The sequence below is a fragment of the Gekko japonicus genome, unplaced genomic scaffold, assembly GCF_001447785.1.
Source record: "Gekko japonicus isolate JY-2015 unplaced genomic scaffold, Gekko_japonicus_V1.1 scaffold4214, whole genome shotgun sequence".
NCBI classification, from domain to species: domain Eukaryota; kingdom Metazoa; phylum Chordata; class Lepidosauria; order Squamata; family Gekkonidae; genus Gekko; species Gekko japonicus.
The window spans coordinates 38,277-43,949 of record NW_015175497.1 but is presented as its reverse complement, the minus strand read 5'-3'; positions in this window follow the sequence as shown (position 1 = coordinate 43,949).

Below are 5,673 nucleotides of genomic sequence, written 5' to 3'. Positions count from 1 at the left end.
CTTGACTTATGGTGACCCCAGCAAGGGGTCAAGGTAAACAAGAAGCAAGAAAGGTGTTGGTGGGCAGCATAGTGCTCATAGACACCATCACTTCTAAGTCACCTCTTTGGAAAACCCCACTGTCTATTGGACTCTTTGTTTAAACCATTCATAATTAACTGTTTCTTTCCCCTTCCATTTGCCCAGAGATGGAGTCAAAGGCTCCACTGAACACTGGTATCAGTTGCTCCATGTACAGCTCTGCAAGCTCTTCATAGTCAGCACAAACTTGCTCAGAGTTTCATAGAGAAGCTTCAGTGTCCTCTTCAGTGAGTCAACAGAAAGCAGACCCTCTTGGAACGACACCAGCTCCAATCTTACAGGCCAATTTGATTGTATCCATTTCCAGCTCCATCCTGGAAGCAAAGCCCTTCTTCTGTGTCTGGTAAATGAGTTGCAGTTGTCTGATCTGCAATTGGAAGTGCATGTGCTGGTCAGTGGCCAGTTGTCCGCTTATGGTTCCACATACTTCCAAAATTCACTAGCCTGCTTTTCTTTATTTAACCCCTAGATGGCACTGTAACGTCCTCTGGCAAATGTAAATAATATAGAGAAAAAAGTTCTCAGAGTCTATTTTAGTTCATACGAGACTGGAGTGAGGCAACATCAGAGGAAGGCCTCAGCCCCTATGCCCTGTTGTTGGCCCTCAGAGGAACTGGTTGGCCACTGTGTGAGATGGGATGCTGGACTAGATGGACCACTGGTCTGATCCAGCAGGGCTCTTCTTGTGTTCTTATGATCTCATTCCCAGCTCACCCCTTCCTTGGTTAGCTCCTGCCAAAAGGAGAGAAAGGTAGCACTGGTCATATGACCAAATCAAATGTCACAAAATGCCGAGGGCTCTTTTTATCATATGTGGTGGACATGCGATAAAGCAAAACAAAATTTGGGCTGAGGTTCATGCGGAGATGGAGAAAATTGTGAAATGTAAATTTAAGAAAGAACCTGAAATATTACTTTTGGGACTTAAAGTGGATGAAGTCAACATGGCGAAAAGGACTTTGATGTGGTACATGATCACAACTGCTAGAATGACATATGCTCAATGCTGGAAGCAAGACAGAACTCCAGAAATTGGGGAGTGGATAAAGAAATTACTTTTTATGGCGGAAATGGACAAAATGATAAGAAAGCTTAAAAATCTGGAAGCAGAAGAATTTTTCACAGACTGGATAGACTTTAAAGAATATTTAGAGAAATATTGGGATGTAAAGAATAACTTAATTTGCTTTGATAACTCTTGAAAAAAGAATGATATTAGAAGAAGGATAAATGTATAAGAATAATAGTTGAAGGATATGTTACGTGTAGAATGTGATTAACGAGTAAGGGGGAAAAGAAGAGAATTTAAGATGTGGGCTGGAGGTTGGAGCACTGTGGGAAGTCAAAAGGGGTGGGGAAATAGGAGAAAAGGATGTATAACGATTAGTAATATGATGTATGTTTGACCTTTTAATATATCCTAATAAATTGTTTTTGGAAAGAAAAAAAAGGAAATTGTATGTATTTATACATTACGTACAGACATGTTTCAATGCCTCAGTTCCTTTTTTTTTTTTAAAGCAAACTTTCTGAAGGAATAGAAAGTTCATAATGAAGAAACACTGGGGTTGAAAGGGAGTGTTTAACCTATCTCCCACCTGTCATTTTTCCACTCCAAAGCATAATTCATCACCATCATCACAGCCTTTTCCCCCTCACAAGCTTGGAAACATGGGAGAAGGCAAGGAAAATAAAGCAGCACCATTGCTGCTCTGCTTTAAGTTCCTGTCTTCTGAAGCGGCTTTGTGATTTAATAAAAGGGACCAGGGACTCTAGTATTATTATCTGTTCCTGCCTAACTGACAGCTGAAAGGGTCCATGGAGCATGATGGATATGTCTGCATGGCAGCTTCACTGGTGTCTTTCAGGGATCAATCCTTCCACCAATGTTTCTCAACATTTATATAAGTCATTTGGTGGACATTGTCTGGACCCTAGGGACTGACTGTCACTAATACACAGATAATGCCCATATATCTCTTTAGCGAAGCCACCAGAAGTGGCAATCTTGGAGCTAACCCAGTGCCTGGAAGTGATGGTTAAGTGATGAAAAGAGAACAAGTTGAAACTGAATCCAGGAAAGACACAAATGATGCTGGTAAGGAAAGCTGATTGTGTGGGGTTGCCACTGAACATGACAGCCTTTTCTGCCAAGGAGAAGGGGTGCCCTGCGGAACTTTCTGCAGCTTACAGAACTGAGGAATGCAAAATAACCTACGGAATTTCCTGGGTGTATTTTCACAATACCTTCAGACCTGACCAAGGTGTTCATTGGGATAGTTACAGTCAAGAACCCTTCTTTCCTTAATAACCTAATTTGGAAAGTAGGAACGTACGTCTCATATATTAATGACTTCATTAAATAACATTGAAATTGTGGAAAAATGTCTGCGTGTATGTAAAGTGCTCAAGTCTCGTTCGACTTATGTTGACCTCAGCAAGGGCTTTCAAGGCCAGCGAGAAGCAGCGGTGGCTGGCCCTTGCCTTCCTCTGCAGAGTTTTCCTTGGTGGTCGCCCTTCCAAGTACTGAACCCTGCTTATCTTCCAAAATCTGACGAGACCAGGCTACTCCATGCTGCCTTCCTTCCCAGAAGAATCTGTGGGCATTCAAAAATATATGCAGAAAATAGGGAACCTATAAGCAGAAAGGGCCACAGTAAAAGAGAAAAGCTGAAAATATGTCATTATTGTGACTGGCTTGACTCCTTGAATGTCTCTGTGTTTGACTCCTTGAATTTCCATCACAAGCGTTCACTGTTCCAAACTATACCTCATGTTGCAGCCCTATATTTCCGTTCTTCTTTTGACAAGATCCTGGTTTCTCCCTATGACAGGGCACTGCAGAATATCTATGAGGGTAAAATGACTGGTTGGTATTTGTGTGCTCTGATATCCAAACATTTTGGGGGAATAAACCATGTTGCTCATTTCACTCCCATTCCCTCGTGCAGTGGAAAAATCCTACTCCATTCATTTCCACACTGCTGCTTTGAAATAAGGGAAATGACAGGCTACACATCAGTTGTGTCACAATGTTCCCTCTAAGCTGTGGAGTTTTGTGAGCAGAAATTCTGCTTTGTGAGCCAAAGGAGCTACTAGCATAAAAGTTGTGAGCAACCCTAATTGTTTTTTTAAATTAAATTTCAGTTTACAAACATACAAAACGTGCAAACATAAAATATAAACTATTATAATTTGTATCACAAATATATATTCATTTGGAACTTAATTATATTTGCTTTTTATATTTCATTTGACCATCGCATACATTTGTTTTTTAGACTATTATTACCATAGCCTTGTGGAAATCTCAGAATGAATTCTTTTAAACTTTCAATCTCCCTTTCAGCTTCCTTCTGACTGGTTGCCTCATTTTTATTTTACAAAATTTATACCCCACCTTTCTGTCCTCAGGCCCCCAAGCCCCTTTTTTATTTTGGTAAAGTTCTTTTTGTAAAGCTTCCTCTTTTTGAAATAAAACATCCCAGCAAAAATTCTATAAACCAGAGTTCACTTTGTCCAATACATGATGAAGTGTGGATTCATTATTCCTTAGGAAAGATATTATTTTCACCTGGCATTTCTTTGTAACATTTTCCCTCCTTCCAGCTTTCTTTTGTCAGCAGATCTGAGTGTAAACTTCTCTGCCTGATGGATATACACTCCATTCGTATAACAAATTGAGTTCTGACACAGAAAAGCTTACACTGGAATAAATGTTGTTAGTCTGTCAAGTGCCACTGGAATCCTACTTTATTTTACTCACTTGTTTTTTTTAATTAACTTCATTTGTAGCTCACCTTTCTCCCTGAGACTCAAGGCAGATTACAAAACAGGAAAAACAAATTCCATTCAGCAGACAAGATATGTAATAAATGAAACAATCCAGGCAGCTAAGACAGAAGACTTGGAAGGGAATTCAAGAGAATAATAAAAACTGTCTAAGGCGGGGTCCTCAATGTGGTACCAACACCTTTCCGGTGCCTCATAAGCATTTTTAGGAAGGGGGGGCTCTTCTGATTGGCCACTGGAGAGCTGACATTTTCAAAGACATTTTTACAGGCTAACAAAGAAGGGAAAGTGTCTCTAAGGCTTTGTAACACAAGGGGTTTGTGGTAAGAAATTTTAGAAATATAGAAGGTTTGGGTTTAAAATGAAACAAATAGTTTATAAAATCCATGTACCTGTCTCTGTCATTGCTAGCAAAACAGCAGACAGCCTTGGCCTGTTTCATTGAACCAAACCCCATGATTCTTTGCAAACCCTGTTCCAAGCAAATCTCTTTCTTGGTCAACATTCCATTCCCAGGAAATCTTCACAGATGTGAGACCTACAATTTCCTAGGCAATAAAATGTGTGTTAACAAGAAAGGCCATTTGGGCAGTTTGGCAGACTTCAATCCAAAAGACAAACTAACTTCCTGAGATACAGAGATTTCACAGTCCCCGCTTTCATCTCAGCGATAACACCAAAAAGACAGTTTATTTCCCATGATTGGGAAACACCAGGAGAAAACAATGACACTGTATTGATCCTGTGGAATGTGAATTTTTGTTGTGTAAGACGCAAGAAGGCAATTTCCTGTAAAAATCTAAATATTAATTTACAACTGTAATTTGATTATTGAGAGACTTTGATCATTTGGTATAAATACTAGTTGGTTACAACAGACCTTCGCTGGCTCTTGGTAGGAGTCAGCCGGAGAGGCTTCTCGTTCTGTGCATGCTTTGGGGTGGGATAGGATTTTGCTTGCATGTTTATTTTTCTGTGTATTTACTATCAATATTTAGGAGATAGAATTCTACTGTATTGGCAAGCTGGCATAGCGTCTTGCTGGTCACCTTGCCAGGTAAATCTTTGAATGTTTTTCTTTTAATAAAGATAAGTTTTACTTTAAGAAGAGACCTTTGAGTGTCTCTGCCAGTGCTGAGTGGTTTCCAAGCTTACACCTCTGCCTTTGGTAAGGAGGCAACACTCAGGGGACACATGAACCAAAAGGGGGAGTGTGGGTGGCATGGGTAGACACATTCACAGACATGTGCTGCAACCACACACACTTTTCTCACAACAGGGTTCAGTTTTGGTGTGCCTGTCCAAATCAGACACAGCAGACGAGGTTTCTTATTTATTTATTTATTTATTAAAAATCTCAACAATGCAGAATAAAACATTTCATAAAGTGCTAGTATAACTCAAAGCCGATTAGTAACAGGAGAAAATGATTAGTAGCAGGAGAAAATTGTATTCAAATAAAAGGAAAAGTCCGAACAAACAGCTGAGCCATTCACAGACTGAGGGGAGACTGCCTTTATATAACATTGTGGCAACAAGGGCCAGGTCTTTTTCAGTGGCGGCTCCTACCTGGTGGAACGAGCTCCCGGAGAACGTGGAGGAGAGCCTGAATTTAACTGAATTTCCATTCTTTTTCTGACCAAGGTGACTTTCTTTTATTTCTTTTATTTTCTCTGCAAAAGGGTAGTACTCATATATCCTTTTTAGCATCACTAAGGAGTCAGCCTTTCTGTATCAGTCCCTGTTCCCATCAACTGCCACTTGATCTGAAGAAACATTTCCATGCCCAGAAAAGCTGCC